Raw genomic sequence first — 19,460 nt, forward strand, 5'->3', positions numbered from 1 at the left:
CTAAGCGTAGTTGCAGAAAAGTTTATGTGATGTTTACAGTACACATTTCCAGTGACAAGGGTAAGGAGGTTGAGGATGTTGATGTGTTGAGCAGGTACCCAGTATTGCAACAGTTTCGGGATGTATTTCCTGAGGACATTTCAGAGTTGCCACCCCATAGGGAGGTAGACTTTTCTATTGAGTTAGAGATAGGGGAAGCTCCAGCATCGAAAACACCTAATAGGATGAGCACACCTAAGTTGGTTGAGTTGAAGTTGCAGCTACAGGAAATGTTGGACAAAGATACATCAGACACAGTGTATCACCTTGGGGTGCACCAATGTTGTTCGTAATGAAGAAAGATGGTACTCTTATATTGTGCATTGATTATAGACAATTGCATAAGGTAACGATCAAGAACAGGTACCATTTGTAGGAAGATGATGTCTTCAAGACTACATTTAGGACCAGGCATGGGAATTGTGAGTTTGTTGTTGTTCCATTTGGTTTGACTAATGCTCCAACTACATTCATGTGTTTGATGAATAACGTGTTGCATCCTTATTCAGACAAGTTTGTTATTGTATTCATTGATGACATACTGGTATATTCTAAGAATGAGGAGGAACATGTCGAACATTTAGAGATAGTTTTGAGATTGCTAAAAAAGCATCAGTTGTATGCTAAATTTAGCAAGCGCAACTTCTTTTAGACTGAGGTACATTACTTGGGACATGTTGTCTCCAGGGAAGGCATAGCAGTAGATCCAGAAAAGATAAGGGCCATCACGGAATGGACATATCCTAAGAATGTAGATGAGGTGAGATCATTCATGGGATTGGAAAGTTACTACAGGAGGTTCATCAGGAAATTCTCACGCATTGCATATCCTATCACATCATTGCAATGGAAAGGTAAGAAGTTTGAATGGATGGCGGAATGTGAAGATAGTTTTGAGTAGCTTAAGAAGTTGTTGACACATGCACCAGTGCTAAAGATTGTGGATCTGGACCAGGAGTTTGTTGTGTGTACAAATGCTTGCAAAAAGGGACTTGGTGGAGTTCTCATGCAAGAAGGACAGGTAGTGTTCTATGATTCACAAAAACTGAATGAGCACAAGAAAAACTATCTAACGCATGATCTTGAGTTAGCAACAATTATACATGCATTGAAGATGTGGAGACATTATCTTTTGGGCAGGAGATTTTCATTGATTACTGATCACAGTGGGTTGAGGTATTTGTTTGACCAACCAAATCTAAATGCGAGGAAAGCTAGATGGTTGGCCACCCATAATGATTTTCACTTCAAGATCAGATACATCAAAGGGAAGGAGAACCGTGTTGCAAATTCTCTTAGAAGGAAGGTATTGTTAACAATGTAAAATTTGAAATAGGAACTGATATCGTTACCCATTTCGTAGAGATATCAAAAAAGTGACCTGATTTTGAAAAGCGGTGATGCAGAACACACATGTTTTTTTTAGAGCATAGTTTTTAGCACTTTAATTTTTTTATGTACATTGCGTTTTAGAATGGTAGTGATTTTCATGCTGATTTAAAAAAGTGGTAAGTCTGCATCAGACCCTTTTTTAAAAGACCTATTTTTTTTACTTTAAATTTTCTAATGTATGAAATGTAAATAATTATTTTGTAAATTTAATAATTTTTGAAGTGGTCGTTTTCTTCATATTTTCTTGTTTTTATTTTAATTTTAATTTTTTTGTAGTGAGGTTTTTATTGTTTTGCATTTTTAAATTAAAAAGTCGATATTTTGAATTTTCGATATTTTTACATATTTATAAATCCTTAATTAATTTTTCAATCCACATGAAATAATTGTTTCTAAAAAACAATATTTTTTAACAATGGACATAAAAATAACCATTTCAACATAAATATAACTAAAAAACTACATGTTTTGATAATTTTTTGCTAGAATTGACATGTCAAAATCACAATTTTTATACGAAAATTTTAACTAAAAATGGTTAAATAATAGTTTTTTTTATGAATTTCATGTCAAAAAAATAATAATAATCACTTTTTTTTTTCAAAAAATAATGATTAACTTAAAAATTAATGCAAAAATCACATATTACAAATATTGAACGCATAACAGTATCTATTCCTGTAATCGGAATTGAATAACCACCACCCGACTGCCCATGGGGGTGGCTATTCACGGCTAGATGCTTAGATTGTCAGTAGGTAAAGGTGGAGTGCAAGCATCTAGGTGGTATACTACAGCCTATAGAGATTCCGGAATGGAAATGGGAAGCCATTTCCATGGATTTCATCACAAGTCTTCCAAGGATAGTTTAGCAGCATGATTCTATTATGATCGTGGTTGACACGTTCAGCAAGGTAGCTCACTTCATTCTGGTGAAGACTACATGTTCAGCTAGTGAGGTAGCACAGGTGTTCATCAGAGAAATAGTGAGGCTACATGGTGTTCCAAAGAAGATTGTGTCAGACAGGGATGCAAAGTTCACTTCCAAGTTTTGGAAGGAGTTATTTGCAGGCTTGGGTGCAGAGTTTTCCTTCATCATAACTTATCATCTGTAGACAGATGGTCAGACAAAGAGCGTCAACTGGATCTTAGTGGATATGTCGAGGATGTATGTGATGCACCAGAAGAGAAAATGGGAGGAGTATCTTTCATTGGTGGATTTTGCATGCAATAATTGTTATTAGGATTCATTGAGGATGAGTCCTTTCGAGGCATTGTATAGATGGAGTTGTAACACTCCCATCAGCTGGAGTGATCCAGTTAATAGGGTACTTGGATCGGACATGTTAACGAACATGGAGTAGGAAATGTAGGTTATAAAGAAGAATTTAAAGGTAGCACATGATAGACAAAAGAGTTATGCACATCAACACAGGGTGTTCAAAGAGTTTCAAGTTGGGGAGCATGTGTATTGCGCATCAAACCCAAGAAAAGCTCTTTGAGGATTGGTTCATGTGCCAAGTTGGCACCATAGTATTGCGGGCCTTTTGAGATCCTTGAGAGGATTGGACTAGTGGCATATCGACTTGCACTGCCTCCAACAATGAAATTCCATGATGTTTTCCATATTTCATTGCTTAAGAAGTATATAAAGGATATTGATCATGTTATTGATTGGTCTATATTGCAAGTGGAGCAAGAAGGAGAGTTCCAGCCAGAGCCTTAGTGCATATTGCAGCGGAAACATCTCATGCTTAGGAACAGAGCCATAGAGCAAGTTAAAGTGTAGTGGAAGCACTTTGGGCTTGAAGAAGCTACATGGGAGATGGCGGATCAGATGTGGGCCCTATATCCTTCATTGTTTGTCGGTTGAGGAAAAGCAGTTTTGGTTTGATGTTGGTTTATGTTGGCATATGTTTTGTTGATGTTTTGATATTTGTATATGTATATACATATGGATTTAAATACCACCATGAGCTAGGTTATAAAGCTCCAGTAAGCAGTATGGGTGTCATGTTATTATGGTTGTTATATTTTCATGTTGTCATGATGTTTTGCTTTTTAGAATGATCTTCATTGTAAATACTGCAACGAGCTAAGTTATAAAGCACCATACGCAGTATGTTTGGTTTTTAGCGGTTTTGTTGAGGTCTTGGTGTGGTTTAACACTGAGGACAGTGTTCCCCAAGGGGGAGGGTTCTGTGATATCCCTGGTGAAAAGTTCATGTAATAAAAGTTTAAAAAGGAAAAATAAGACCATGGTTAAGGGACACTTATTCCAAGCTGAATGTTGGGAAAATATATCATAGTGGGCATCACTAGATGTGTGTTTTGGCTAAGGAAAATTGGCAAAGGCTAACGCAAAGGCATTAAAAGGAAAAAGGCATTTTTGGCACATTTATTTATGAAAGTAAAGGAAATTAGAAGAAAAGAAAGGTAAAAGGTCACAGGTTGCATGTGAGGAGGAAATTGAAGGAAAATAATGGAAAATGAAGAAATTATAGGCCTCGTGCATAAAAATGCTTCTAAGGATCAGTTCATGGATTTGGTCAAGTTCAAGTTTCGAGCTCTCTTATTATTCTCTCTCGCTCTCACTCTCTTGGTCACTTAGAGTTTTCTTGGAGCACTCTAGTTTGGAGCAAAGGAAAGGGAAGGAAAGGAAAGGAAAGGAAAAGCAAGAAAGGAACAAGGAAAGGAAAGCAGGATCAAGCAGCTTCAGTAGGAACACTTGCACGTAACCTTTTGCATGTGTGATTTTCTAACTGGTTTGGACATGCATGGCTTTCCATGTTAGTGTATGGTTCTCTTGCTATCAATGGCGTGGTCTTGCCAGGTTATGACAATGGTTTTAAGCCTAGCCTAGCCCCTTTTTGGATGCCATGGTATGTTGGGATATTATTTCAGTTTTAGAACTTTGGAATTGTCGGATGGATTTAAGGATCCGAGGCAGAGATGGTCTCAAGGTTCATTCCCAGAGGCCTAGGAATCCCTTGATCAGTTTTGGCAGGATAAACAGTAAAGCCTGAGGGAGAAGTTTCGGTTTAGGGCCTAGTGATCCGAGTTTAGATTACGGTAAAGCCTAAGAGACAAGGAGACAGAAAATTCCTCAAGGATAGTAATGGATTCCAGATGGCATTCCAAGTTCTATTCGGTTGTGATCGGAGCACCATTTTGGTGTGATCATGGTTTGGTGAGGGTGGAGATGGTTTAACCTCTAGATTCCCTTGGTTGGTCTATGAGATCCCACATTCATGCTTGGAATATGGCACGAGGGTGACTGACTGAAAGAGTGATTTGGTTCAACCATGTCTATGGTTAGGTGGTACGTGGAAGTCCCGAACCTGGTCAGATTTTCCTATGATTAATAAAAGTTAAGTTCTCTTACTTTTGCATTGATTTATATGTGGATTAAATGGTTGTCATATCTCTGATATTTGTATGGTTTTATGTTGGTTATAAGCATGGTTGAATGACTGGTTCATGTCATGGTTATTTCATGTAGTTACTTGTAACTGTTAAATAGATGGATACAAGACCTAATTGATGATGTAGTAGTTCAATGGAGAAGGCAGTGATCCTTTTGGTTATGTTTCATAAGTTATTTTAGTCATTTATGCTCTATATTGTATACTATACCTGTAGGTTACATTGATGCCAAGTGTTTAACAGAATGTCAGTCCTAGATGGGGATGCTCATGATTAGTCCTAAGGGTGCTTTTGATTGATCAACATTGTTATCATATTTTTAAAGATATCTGAGAGTTACAACAAGTTCTAGGCAGAGGCTAGGATTCTGGGCTAGAAAAGTGGCTCAAATCCTGGGGTCATTAGCACATAACTAGCAATTCTGGACCACATTCGCTGGAAGGTAAGCCTGTGAGAGCAGCTTTGAGTTGTTGGTCGCTCCCTTACCCATAAAATGAGAGCGATCAAGGGCTAAGAGCTATAGAATAGCAGGGGGACCCAAGGACAGGCTGTCTGAGTGGCTAATTTGTCTTCTGAGGGGTCTGTTGATGATGTTGGATGATTGTATGTGGTGTTTCATCGATTCCACTTCCTTAAGGTGACATAGGAGGTTGAATCTGATTGTAGTGGCATCTCTCCTCATGTTTACCCTGTTTGGAATGGCTACTTTGGATAGACCTAGAAGGGGGTGTTACACATTAAATTCGAATTAATGAGTTCCAGTTCAGTTTACATGATTTGATTCCTAAAAAATAGGAGTCTAGCTCGGTTAATTCAAGTTAAGGACATGAATTTCAATTGTGTGTAGTGGGTTCCTAAATTTTAGGATCCTAGTTTGAGTTAATTTCAGTTGTAGAAATCTAATTCAGTTAAATTGAGTTAGGGTCAATTAAACTAGTTCCAACTCTTGGAGGAATTGGTGGAGGGTCTAGTAGTGGGGTGTGTAGTCAGTCACAACTCAATGATCAACCAGTTAACTAATTAATCAACTCATGCATGCATAGAATTATAGTTACCCAGTTGAGATTGGAGTCCAAGGGCAGTGTATTATCAGTTGTAAACTATTCCAGTTTGTATAAGTGGTGCATGCAGTCAGAGAAGGACCTAAAGGAATTGTGCAATCCAGATTGAGGAATTTTCTAAATAATAGGGGTTAATTCCTTAAGGAACAATGCAAGGAAATAGGAGCTTTGGGGTCTTGAAAATTGGCTAAGTGTTGGCCAAATTTAGTCAGTCAAATAGAGGATAGAAGATACAGGTGCATGCTGAGCTCAAGCTTGAGCATAGCATATTGTATTCATCCATATTCTTTGATTAATACAATTCATATAGTAAGGGGTTTTGAGCAGTTGATTTCCCCTAGATAAATCTTTGCATGTGTGTGTTGAATCTTTATGCATGTTAATTATTTTTGTTCTTGATCGTGATTTTGCTTTCGCATAACAATAGAGTAGATTTTAGTCTTGTGATTTAGTAAATTTCATGAGTAGTTTAGGATCTACACATTAAATTTCTACATGGTATCAAAGTAGGAACCACAGTAGAGAAGAGATTTCGAAGTTTTCATTCTAGGAGATCCGAATTTGAAGATCATTATTGTAGGTTTTCTCCAAGACTGTGAAGGTGACTTTTAATGGACTCAAGCTCGAGTATGCTTTGGAAGGAACCACAAAATTTGTGGCATGAAAGATTCGCATGGAGGAAGTATTGGATGATAACGGGTTGCTAGAATACATCAAGACTAATGTAGCAAAGCTCCAAGCATCTGATACCCAAAATCTTGCTAAGTGGAAGAAGGATATGGCTAAAGCAAGGAGAATCATATTGGAGGGAGTTCGGGATCATATTGTCTCGAATCTCCATGGGAAATAGAATTGTTCGTGATGTGGAAAACACTGACAGATTTGTTCAAGAACAGTAGTGACCACAGGAAGCTAGCACTCAAGGATAAGCTTCAAAGCATCAAGATGCAAAAGAATGACATAATTCTATAGTACCTGTGCAAGTTTATATAGTGTCGTGATGAACTTGGCAGGGTCAATGTTAATGTCCCTGAAGAATATCTGGTAGCTCTAGCCCTCTTAGGTCTTCCCAAGAGTTGGCATAGTTATCAAGATTCATCAAATGGTAGAGAAAAATTACCACAGTGGGAGCGATTATGGCCTAATTTAGTGCAGGAAGAAATAAGGCAGAGCAACAGAGATGGGTCCTCATCCAAAGAAGAGGAAGAGGACTTTGCATTAGTTAGAAAAGGAAGGAAGGACAAGTAGAAGAAGTCCTAAGGTGAGGTTAGTTCCAGCCTAGAGGGCAAGCAGAAAGACTCGTCTAAAATCGAGTGCTTTCATTTTCATGAATTTGGGCACTATGCCACAAAATGTCCACAGAAGAAGGCAAGCAAGCAAGGCCCTACAATAGCGGCAACAGGTGAAGCTCTAGCTTCACAATTCAAGCTTGACTTTACTCTCATCGCATGCATGGCGAGCACAATCATGGGAATTATGTGGTATTTGGATAGCGGTGCCTCGTTCCATATGATGGGGAATAGATATATTTTTAGTGACTTGAAGGAGAAACACCTCCAGATGAACATTGAGTTTGGAGGTGATGGAAGGTGTAGCGTGATCAGTATTGGTATAGTCACCTTTTAGAGGGAGTTTGGCTCCCCTCTCAGGCTCAAGGATGTGATGTTTGTACCGGGTCTAGAGAATAATTTGGTTTCCATCGTGGTGGTGGAAGACTATGGCTACAATGTGATATTCAGCAAAGGAAAGGCATTCCTGAGACACATAGCCATGTGACAGGTGAAGCAGGTCAGGGCTCAAGTCAAGAACCTGTATTCACTTGAGGTAGAAGATGCATGCACAACCTTGAGGAGAAAGGCAGGGATTAAAGATGTGGTGATTGAGAGGGAGAAAAATAGACCTCTCAAAATGGAGCCTCAGGAAGTTGTGGAGCAACCACAAATGGAGAAGTGGAGTGGAGGAAAAGTGGAGACATCCACTAAAATAGAGACCTCTAGTAGGGGGAAATTTTGAGCCAAGTGGTTAGAGGCAGCACATGCATCCATACTTCAAAGTGTGAGGTGGGGTGATGTGAACCCTAGTCTCAGAGTGCAGAAATTTGGGTAGGGTCCATTGAGGTGTTCTCCCCATGGATCATTACCTTGCTACAAGGGCCCATAGTATTCAGTAGCAGGAGGATCACTTTTAGTCAAATACTAAGGAGTGCAGAGTAGTGTTGAAAACAAACTAGGAGGCTTAGTAGCAAATTCAATAGCAACACAGTTTTCCCATTAGACAGTTGCAGACATAGTTGATCCAGTTTTTTTTATTGGATGCATTTCAATCGCAGATGTTGCAGTAGTAATATCAACATTGACAAGTGTTACATGTAGTACACTCCACAAGTGCACGATAGGGGTGGTTGATAATCCCTTTCTTGCTAAGAGGAAGTGTTGAAAATGTAGCAAGAAAGTCTCAATTTTGATTTTGTCCTTAATTAAAATTGAGTAAATTCAAAATTCGACATTAATAAACAACTTAGAGGAGTTAACAAAGGTGACATGGCTCTTTTCACTCAATTAATAACACTGAATTCGAGTTAATTAGTTCAAGTTTAGTTTACATGAGTTGATTCCTAAAAAATAGGAGTCTATCTTAGTTAATTCGAGCTAAGGTCATGAAGTTCGTTTGTGTGCAGTGGGTTCCTATCTTTTTTGAGCCTAGGTTGAGTTAATTTCAGTTGTAGCAATTTAATTTGGTTAAATTTCGTTATGGTAATTTAAACTAGTTCTAACTGTTGGAGGAACTAGTGGAGGGTCTCGTAGTGGGGTGTGTAGTCAGTCACAACTCAGTGATCAACCAGTTAACTGATAAATCAGCCTAAATTAGCTCATGCATGCATAGAATTTGAGTTGCCCAGTTGAGATTGGAGCTCAAGGGAAATGTACTATCAGTTGTAAACTATTCCAATTTGTACAGGTGGCGCATGAAGTCAGAGAAGGACCTAATGGAATTATGAAATCTAGATTGAGGAATTTCGTAAATAATAGGGGATGATTCCTTGAGGAACAACACAAGGAAATGGGAGTTTGGAGGGCTTGCAAATTGGTTAAGTGTTGGCTAAAGTCAATTTGTCAGGCAGAGGATAGAAGATACAAGCACAGGTTGAGCTCAAGCTTAAGTAGAGCATATTGTATTCATTTGTATTCTTTGATTAATGCAATACAGATAATAAGGGGTTTTGAGTAGTTGCTTTCCCATAGATAAATATTTGTGTATGTGTGTCGAATCTTGATGCATGTTAATGATTTCTATTCTCGATCGTGAATTTTCTTCCACAGAACAATAGAGTAGATTCTAGTCTTGTGATTTAGCAAAATTCGTGAACAACTTAAGATATACACATTAAATTTTTACACCTTCCTCTTCACACACATTCCTCTTTCTCTTTTGGGTTGACCAACCATTATGATGTCATCCCCCTCTTGTTTTGTCTCATCCCCTTTCCATTTTCCTTCTTTGACCATTGTTCTTATCTTGATCCCTAAGGAAGGAACCAAGATGGGCATTTCCCTTCATGCTTGTGGTCCAATCCAAAACTTCAATGCCTATCAATGTAGGCAACATCGTGATTAGGGTGATAAGTGATGAAGATAAATGAGGTAAGTGTGGCGTACTCATTACACTCCATCGACAACCTAAAAAACCACACAACCTTCCCCTTAATAGCTATGGATTGATGTCCCTCCCCTTTAGCTTCAACCATCAGTAAAATTTTCTCTTGAATATACATATGTCCCTGAAATTTACACAAGGGTATTTACAATCACGGGATGTAGCAAAAAATGGTTGTTATAGACCCCACCCCTTAAGGGAACATTGTCCTTGGTGTTCTATGAACAGAAAACAAATTCACAAACACTGAGCCTTATATCTATAGCTCTTACATGTGTTTTGAATATAAACAAAAATGGGTAAAGTACCCACATTATATATGTCATTTCCCAAGTGGATTTCTCTGGTCCAAAGTGCTTCCATTGTACCTTGACTTCCCACTTCCACTCAAGAATGGAGATTGATTGCAATAATCACACTGTGTGCCTGCATTCCACTTTGACTTGTTGGCATTCCAGGCACCTAGCAATGTAATCAACAACTTCCTTCTTCATGCACAACTAATATTACATATTCTTCATGGATGTTATCTTTTTTTGATAACCAGGATGACCTGAATAAGGGCTTTTATCAAACTTATCTAAGATAAGCTTCTTCAAGTCACCCTTACAAGGTACATACCATATATACTTGAACTTCAACATGCCATCATAAATGAGCATATAATTCCTACTTAATGGCCCCTCTGGCTCCTATTGCAAGAAATAATTCACTTGTTGAAAGTTCTCATCTTGTATCAAATCCTCCTTGATCCTTTATTTGATATTAAATCCACAAGTGCTCATGGATTCCTAGTGAGCCACTTGTAGACTATGTGTATATAATATTTTGTTTTACATGCCTTTAATGTTCTTTATTTAAAAGTCTAACTTGTTGATGAATGCCAACCATCTAGCTTGCATGGCATTTAACTTGGGCTAGTCAAACAAGTATCTCAACCCTCCATGGTCTAACATTAACATGAACTTCATCCATCCCAAGTAAGTAGTGTCTCCATATTTTCAACATGTACACTATCACTGCAAGATCCAAGTTGTGAGTGACATAGTTATTCTCATGTTCATTTAATTTTCTTGATTTATAACATACCACATGCCATTCTTGCATTAGCAATCCACCTAGTCCTTCCTTACATGCATCTGTACAAACTAGGAAATCCTTCTTTGGATCAGTTATTCTCAGGATATATGCATGTAATGTCCCTAATAAAATTAATTTTGCTAAGAACAATTTCCATTTTTTCCATTGGGTGTTGGGAAATATTTTGGCAGGTACACTTAGGAAGAGTGGGTGGAGGGAGTCTCCACTTAATTTTTGGAGAGATGGAGGCCACAAACATTAGAGAAAATGAAAAAATTAAATTGGTAGTGGGATGTAGGGGGCCACCCAAAAAGGGGAATTCAAACCCCTTAGGAAAATCAAGCTAGGGAGAAGAAGATCAAATTGGTGGGGCCCACAAGGAGAGAAAGGGGGAAACAAAGATAAATAGAAGGAAGAGACATCATTTTGGGGGCTTTTGACATTTTGATAACTGATTGTCACTCTAGTTGTTTTGCCAAGTTACAAGTGCTTCTTAGCATAAGAGCTTCCCAAGGAGTGAAGCTCAACATTTCTTCAGGGGACTTCGAGTGCTACCCTAGGAAGGATTTTCTCTTGCTTTGGAGGTTGGGAGAGGGACATCACACAAGTACACTCTATTCTGGTTCAGTTGAGATGCAGAGGGAGAGGCCACACAGTCATTGGGAGAATTAATGCCGAAAATTGGAGTCTTTATTACTGCAAGGGTGTTCTTGGCCAGATTCCAGCCAAAGGAGGGAGATTTTAGGAGGCAAAAGGGAGTCCCTCACTAATGTATGAATTGTTGAAGCTTGCTACCGTGGCATCCCTATTACACAGTAAATTTTCACTGTCATCATCTCAGTCCCTCTACTGTGTCATGTATAAAATACGCATGTCCATATCTTCCCACTTATGCAAAAAGATTAAACAGTGCTCTCTGATGCTGAAGAACTAACCCTTTTTCCTAAGTTTTTGCATTGTCGTTAATCAGACATTAAAAGGTGCGACAATCCCTTGTCATGAATAGTCTCATCATGACACCGTCACAAGTGTACACATGTTTCCCGCGACGGTGCCTTTTTAGGGCTTGATGCTAAGCTCCCAGCTATTTACAGCGACAATTCATCTGAATGCATTGCCTCCTTGTGATATCGTCACTGATCCTTAGTTCATGACCTGTGACGAACCAGATTTGGCGAATTTGTTCAAATAGTTAGCCTTCTGGGTGTTTCTAGAGCTAGTTGTTGGGTCAGTTTGTGTCACTTTTTCTCCTCTGGGATGGTGGTTCCGCCTCTTGTGAAACCTCCCTTGAGGATAAGCTCCCTCTCCCTCATTTCATGGAGACTCCTTCTTCTATAAAATCACTCACCATTGCTATGATCTACTAGTTCTTGAGTGGGGAGCTACTAGTTTAATTGAGTTTGGTTTGAAGCAAAGTAGATAGCTTTAGTGTCAGTGTGACAAGTGTAGAATTGATAATAGTTTCATAAGAGGTCGTGGAGTATCTTAGCTTTGTATGAGAGCTTGATAGTGAGAGAGAGAGCTATCATCTATTTGGGAGACCCATTTCCGAGAGTGAATGCTTGAAGAAACATACCGTTCGAACCCTCTGAGAAGACTTGCGACGTCAAGGCGTGGTTGTAAGTTTTCTCTTGATTCATTTTTAATACAAGCAGTAACGATTTCCTATGTCCTGTGTATAATCTACTTGATAGCTTGTGACTCCTTGAATTTACAAGTAAATAGATCATTGTTTTCCTTAGTTATGTTCTTTGTTGTTTTCTTGTGGTGTTTTAGGTTGATTACTCATTGAGGAGAAAGAAACGGAAGCTGGAGCAATGCAACGGGAACTTCATTAACCACCGATTTGAGGTACGCCTCCAATGATGACTATTTTATGGAATCGATTGTTGTTTTGTCTTTGTTGTGACTAGACCCACTCTAGGGCTAAAGGGGTTGCCTCTGTCCGTAGAGGGAACACTTTCCTTTATCACAAGTTGGCAACTCTGTTGGGGAGTACTTTGTATGTTTTTTTCTTGTTTACTTTTAGCTTTTCTTTTGATTTAGTGTCTCTTGAACTTTGGGGGTTGAACCATCAGTTTTTTGGGTTACCTAGGTCAATCTGGGAATTCCCCTTACTATTTGGAAGATCAATCTGGTGTCATTTAGGTTATTTTACTTTGTATTTTGCTTAAGATCGTCACTGAAGATAGCCTAACAACTGCGACGACATCTCTGAAAATAGGTGTATTCTTGCAACTAGTCTCTAGTTGTCAGTGTAACACCTGTGACGATTCCTGTAAAGTTGTTTTTACAACTTTACCTCCTAAATCCATCAGTCTTGTTTATCCCTTGTTGTTTCTTGTCTCTCATTAGCTTGTTTTGATTGCTTTTGGTTAAGGTACTGTCTCTTTGATTTCATTGAGTGAGTCTTGTGTTTTAGACCATTTGCTTGGGTTACTTGTCTATCCAAGGTTCATCTGCAATCATCTTATTGATTTGATTGAAGCTTTTGCTACTTGTTTCTCTTGCTGGTTGATTTTTAGTGTCGATTATTGAACCAATTTTTTATGTTGATTCGATTCTTCACTACCAAGCATAGATCACAATTGTTTGGATCGATCAGTTCACACTTGCTTGTTTGTCTCTTTAAATTCAAAACAAAAAAATTAATGGATTGCATTCATTTGATATACGAAAGTGAAAGTATATGTGCATTTCAAATTTTCATGTTTGAGAAATTGAAAAGCGAACTCTAAATCTTTCATTAGTAGTATCGATGCATCGTGAGATTAGTGTATTGATGCATTGTGTTTCTTAGTGTTTTCATTTGCTTGTGTTTGCTTGGGAATGAACTTTCTATCCTCCTTTAAGTAGATGTTCATCAAAACGATTGATGCTTTACTCATTGTAGCTGCATCCTAGGGGTTTTTTATATACATACAATAAGGCCTGAAAATTGAAACCTCATTCAAAGATCAACTCTAAAATTAATTGAATGAAATTACCACCGCGTTGGAACTTAACGCACATTATTTAGAGGTCTAGGCTAGAGATGTGCTCTGGCGTCGTTAAACCTAGTCACTATTGCTTTCGCTTAAGGTTGGGTGATTCCTCCTTCTGTGACTCAATAGCTACCTAGTACGGACTTGTTCTCCCAGTACCACTGAGTATATATCGGGAGACCCCACTAGGTTATCATCCTACATCCATAGGAAGCCATGTCTGCCACCTTACGAATTGTAATGCATCGAACACAGCATTCGGGAAGATTGATTGTCGTACGGAAAGTCCTTGGTCATTTCTCTTTCATTTGATCACTAAGGTGTATATGCAGCTTTACAGTTTGTCTGGTAAGCCTTTTGCCTAGTTCTCTAGAGTAGTCACTTTCATTCCTTTTCGACTTCTTAAAAAAAGGATCATCTGACCACTTGTCCTTTCAGGCTCATTAAATGTCGAAAGACATAGAGTCACCTTTTCGTCCTTTTCTCGACTCTTGAAACATGAAAAGGTCCAGTTTTGTTCTTGTGTCATAAAATTTACTACCCACGAAATATTCCTGGTAACAGTTCGAGTTCTTGGTTAAAGTACGAGTGTTTTTCAGGCTCGTTCCCGATGGAAACATTCCCTGAGTCTACCAGCCAAGGTCTTCCCCCCATATGGAAATCCTGGTTCGTTCCCGCCTTTTGGAAATGTCGATGCTCTGTATATGGTAACATTGTCCTTGAAGTACCTTGAGAGCCATTGGCATTATTGGTGGTTTCTCTCGTGCTTGTTAACGATTTTCATTACTGACTGGTAATCAAGCGACTTTCTATCATGCTCGACTTCAGCACATTTTTTCGCATGCTAGAATTTGTACTATGATCAGTTAGGGTTTCAAGACCCCAGACTAAGATTACATATGTTCGGGCTACATGGATTGGTTCATGATTACATACATGACTCTTTGATTGGATGGCTGCGACCATACCTTTATCATTATATATGGTCTTATCAACTGGGTGGCTGTGTCCATACCATAGACCAAGTTTCATATGTCTTTTGGATGGCTATGCCCATGCCTAGACTACATGTATTTCACTATCAGAGATATCAGTTATACTTGCGCCTGCAGGTCTTCAAGGTGGTGTTCCAGTTCAGTCATGGTTTCGTAAAGCATTTCACCCCTCCCACTCTCTTGGGCTTCATGCCTTAGGGGGCATCTATTACACAATAATTTGTCATTGTTTGGTTGTTTTCAACCTTAGTGGTCCTGAGTGTCATGACTCCTATTCCACCGTCTCCTTCTTCTGAATCATGACACATTGATTCCAAGGTTGAGCCTATGCCTTCTTCCCCCGTTTCTTCATCTTCATCTCCCACTTCGCCTGGTGAAAGTTCCACATCTAGTCACCAAGAGACTAAGAAGAAGAAGAAGAAGAAGTCCGATAAACATGAGGCCACCTGTGTAACTATTTCTCCGAGTACATCTCAAGTCAGAACACCTCCTACTCCTTCGCAGAAGGTTAAGTTTCCTTGTAAATTGTGCAAGGGTGACCATCTTCTTCATGATTGTCTTGGCATTCCTGGGATCTTAGAAGTATGGTCTCACAATATGGCTCGTCCCTCATCGTCCTTTGAAGCTCATGTTGATGTTCAATCCTCAACTGGTAGTGCTCAGAAGAAAGGGAAGATTCGATTCCGCTGTCGACTATGTGAAGGAAACCATCCCCTTCACCTTTGTCTGCTCATGGATAAAGCTTCCACCATTTTGGAAAGTCTTACAACTTCTTCACCCTAACTTCCTGTTGGTTATCAGAGGCTCTCTTCAGACCCTCTCTCGGTTGAAAAAGAGATTAACTTAGATTCTTCTCTTGTCCATCCTTCTCTTCCCGAACTTGGCTGTGCTCAGCCTGTTCCTAACCAACCATTGGTCGGAAAGAGTGTCGACTTGGATTCACTACCAGTGGTCCACTCTGTTCCCAAAGAACATCATGACTATACTGCTCATGTCCTTCTCATCTCATCAGATTCTCCTGAGTCTGAGAATGACCCTCCTATCCCAACTAATTCAGAAAGTCCTTCTTTGGTTCCTGTAGAGCATGGGGGCAATCATATGATACCCCCACCAAGTAGTTCAGTCGTTTCCTTCAACTGGAGTCACTTGATTGCTTTCTGCCTTCCATCCTATGTGCATTTCCAAATTACAGTACATGCCTATGATAAAGAAGTACCTAGCACTGTCTTGGATGAAGGTGCATTGGTTAGCCTCATGCCTTTCACTACTTGGCAAGCTTTGGGCTCCCCACAGCTTGTGCCGGTCACTCAGAATCTATTGGCATTTGATGGAGGAACTAGTCAACCTTTAGGGATCCTTCTGAAGTTCCCTGTTACTTTGGGAGGAAAAATCGTCTATATAGACGTGATGGTTGTCCAAGGTGCTTTATATTTCAGTATTCTCCTTGGCCGTGATTATATTTATGCCATGGGAGCTCTTGTTTCTTCACTTTTCCGTGTGGTTTGTTTTCCGCACGATGGAAGAATGGTGACTATTGATCAATTGTCATTATTTAGTCACCTGGTGCCTTCTGTACCACCATCATCCCCCATTAGTTCTCATCCGCAAGTAGTACCTTCCTTGCCACAGGTCAATTATGTGGCTACCTGTTCCGTCTCCACCTCTGCTGATGATCATGCAGATGGTCTCATACATCATGTACTGGGGGCATTGGAACCTGATCTTTCACATGCTTCTTCCATCCCACGAAGACCTCTTGGGAGCCATGTTCTCATATGGCCCATGAACAGGAGTACGAGGATAGTTTGTTCCTGTGTCAACCTCGTTAAAAAATGAAACAAGGAGTGACGAGCATAGTTCCCGATCTTGTGTCAAGCTCATTAAAAAATGAATCAAGGAGTTTTGAGGAGAGTTCTTTTTTTTGTGTCAACCTCGTTAAAAAATGAAACAAGGATCATGGAGCATAGTTCCTTGTCTTGTGTCAAGCTCGTTAAAAATGAAACAAGGAGTCTTGAGGAAAGTTCTTGATCTTATGTCAACCTCATTAAAAAATGAAACAACTCCCTTTTCCAAATCGAGTCTTTGATTAAGATCTCGTAAAATCTAAATCGAATCTTTCCAAGATCTTGAAAGTGAACCTTCATTCCATCCACCTCGTTGAATGCAATGAAGCTTGGGGGGCATGTACCTTGATTTGTATTATTATGCTGGGGGCATGCAAACTTATAACAAGCATAGTTTTTCGTTTCAAGCTTGTGTAAACATGAAACCGAATCCAAGCAGAGTTCTCCATGGTTCAAGTTTGTGTAAAAATGAACCCATACCCGATTTACATCTCATGATTGCCGTTTTTATCTTCTAATTTCTGCTAGATGAGCCTTGATTGTTTCATTCCATCGCCACCATCTCTTTGGCCGATCGTATGCTTTCACTTGGTTGTTTGTCCTTTCCTGAGGGATTGCAGCAATGCGTGGTTTTATTAGCCAGCCTCTTGACCATTACATGTTTTGAGCAGTTCCACTGTTGCCAGAACCAATTGCTACCCTTTATACCACTCATTCCTCTAGGACGAGTCACCTTTAAGCTCTTTTTCTGACTCGTAGAAGATGAAAAGATTGTCGAGTATTTTTCCCTTTTTGACTTGTTAAACAGAATAAAAGGCGGTCTGCTTTCAGCTCTTTTCTGACCGTATAAACATGAAAATATCGCTGGACTTTTGTCATTTCGAGTTCGATATTGGTTAAGAAACGACGTGTCTTCGATCACTTTTTTACTTTTTCGAATTGGGACCACTAATTACGAAAAGTAATCCTCGGTCGTAATGGTCAAGCGATTCTCTCAGGTATTGTTTTCTACTTTTTTAGGCTCGAGGGACACAAATTTACGAAAAATGACCCCCTGGAGTTTTCTTTTCCATGTCTTTTTCAAACTCTATAAACATGAGAAAGACTCCAAGTTTTACCTGTGTCGGACTCATTAGACCCTAACGACATTAGACTCATCACCATGACGAGACTCGAGCTTCTCCTCCCTAGGGCTCGTTAAACGATTACTAGGTTAGATTTGTCCAAAGGTCGAACTTATATTACAAGCATATGTTATCCCCTTCAAGCTTGTTTTTCAAAAACAATTGGGGTACTCACCAGCAATGGTGGGGGAAAATTTGGAAATTGTCATTGGTTACCTACGGTAGCTAGTCACTCTTGAACATTGACACTTTTGCTTCTCGTCGGATTGGGATATCCACTTCGTCATTTGGCTTTTTGGGGTTTTGGGTTGGAATTCCTGCCTCATTCCATCTAATCCATGTTGTCTCCGTCAGACCTCCGATCCCTTGGTACCAAAATGTTGTTGTATTCCAGAGTCGTGTCGCCGATATGTTCAAGAGTATAATCCTTCTGCAGTTTACACCCTTACCTCCTCCTTTGATTCTCTGTTTCACCATCTACCACTTGTTCCTTGTCTCGTGTCATTGATGGGGGAAACATTATGGCCCTCCTGCAATGGATCATCTCCTGTTGACATCAGCTCATTATCCAGGAGGTTGATCTAGAGATCCCTTTCAATACCTTGGAGCTTGCATGCCTCAATGGCAAGTTCTTCGTGCCTGACGACAGACTTTCATCATTGGTCTTCGATTGGGTGATTCCATGAGTGTTCAACTTCAGCCCATTTTTCACACTTAGTGGATTGTACTGGCCGTACCTTGAGAGCCATTGGCATTATTGGTGGTTTCTCTCATGCTTGTTAATGGTTTTCATTATTGACTGGTAATCAAGAGACTTTCTATCATGCTTGACTTCAACACATTTGTTCGCATGCTAGAATTTGTACTATGATTGGTTAGGGTTTCAAGACCCTAGACTAAGATTACATATGTTCGGGCTGCGTGGATTAGTTTGTGATTACATACATGACTCTTTGATTGGATGGTTGTGACCATACCTGAGTCTTCATGGATGGCTGCAACCATACCTTTATCATTATATATGGTCTTATCAACTAGGTGGCTGCGTCCATACCACAGACCAAGTTTCATATGTCTTTTGGATGGTTGTGCCCATGCCTAGACTACATGTATTTCACTATCAGAGATATCAATTGTACTTGTGCTTGCAAGTTTTTCAAGGTGGTGTTCCAGTTCGGTCATGGTTTTGTAAAGAATTTCACCCCTCCCACTCTCTCGGGCTTCATGCTTTAGGGGGCATCTATTACACAGTAATTTGTCCCTGTCCTCATCTCAGTCCCTCTGTTGTGTCATGTATCAAATATGCATGTCCATATCTTCCCACTTATGCAAAAAGATTAAACAGTGCCCTCTGATGCTGAAGAACTCACCCTTTTTCCTAAGTTTCTGCATCATCGCTAATAAGACATTAAAAGGTGCAACGATCCCTTGTCATGAATAGTCTCGTCGCGACACTGTCACAGGTGTACACGTGTTTTATGTGACAGTGCCATTTCAGGGCTCGGTGCTAAGCTCCCAGCTGTTTACAGTGACGATTCATTTGAAAGCATTGCCTCCTTGCAATGTCATCGTTGATCCTTAGTTCATGACCTGCGATGACCTAGATTTGGCGAATTTGTTCAAACAGTCGGCCTTCTGGGTATTTCTAGAGCTGGTTGTTGAGCCAGTTTGGGTCACTTTTCCTCCTTTGGTATGGTGGTTCCACCTCTTGTGCAACCTCCCTTGAGGATAAGCTCCCTCTCTCTCATTTCATGAAGACTCCTTCTCCTATAAAATCACTCACCATTGCTATGATCTACTAGTTCTTGAGTGGGGAGCTGCTAGTTTTGAGTTTGGTTTGAAGCAAAGTAGATAGCTTTCG

Source organism: Pinus tabuliformis, chromosome 7 (genome assembly GCF_031772625.1).
Source record: "Pinus tabuliformis cultivar Carrire ecotype Pingquan chromosome 7, CPIR1, whole genome shotgun sequence".
NCBI classification, from domain to species: domain Eukaryota; kingdom Viridiplantae; phylum Streptophyta; class Pinopsida; order Pinales; family Pinaceae; genus Pinus; species Pinus tabuliformis.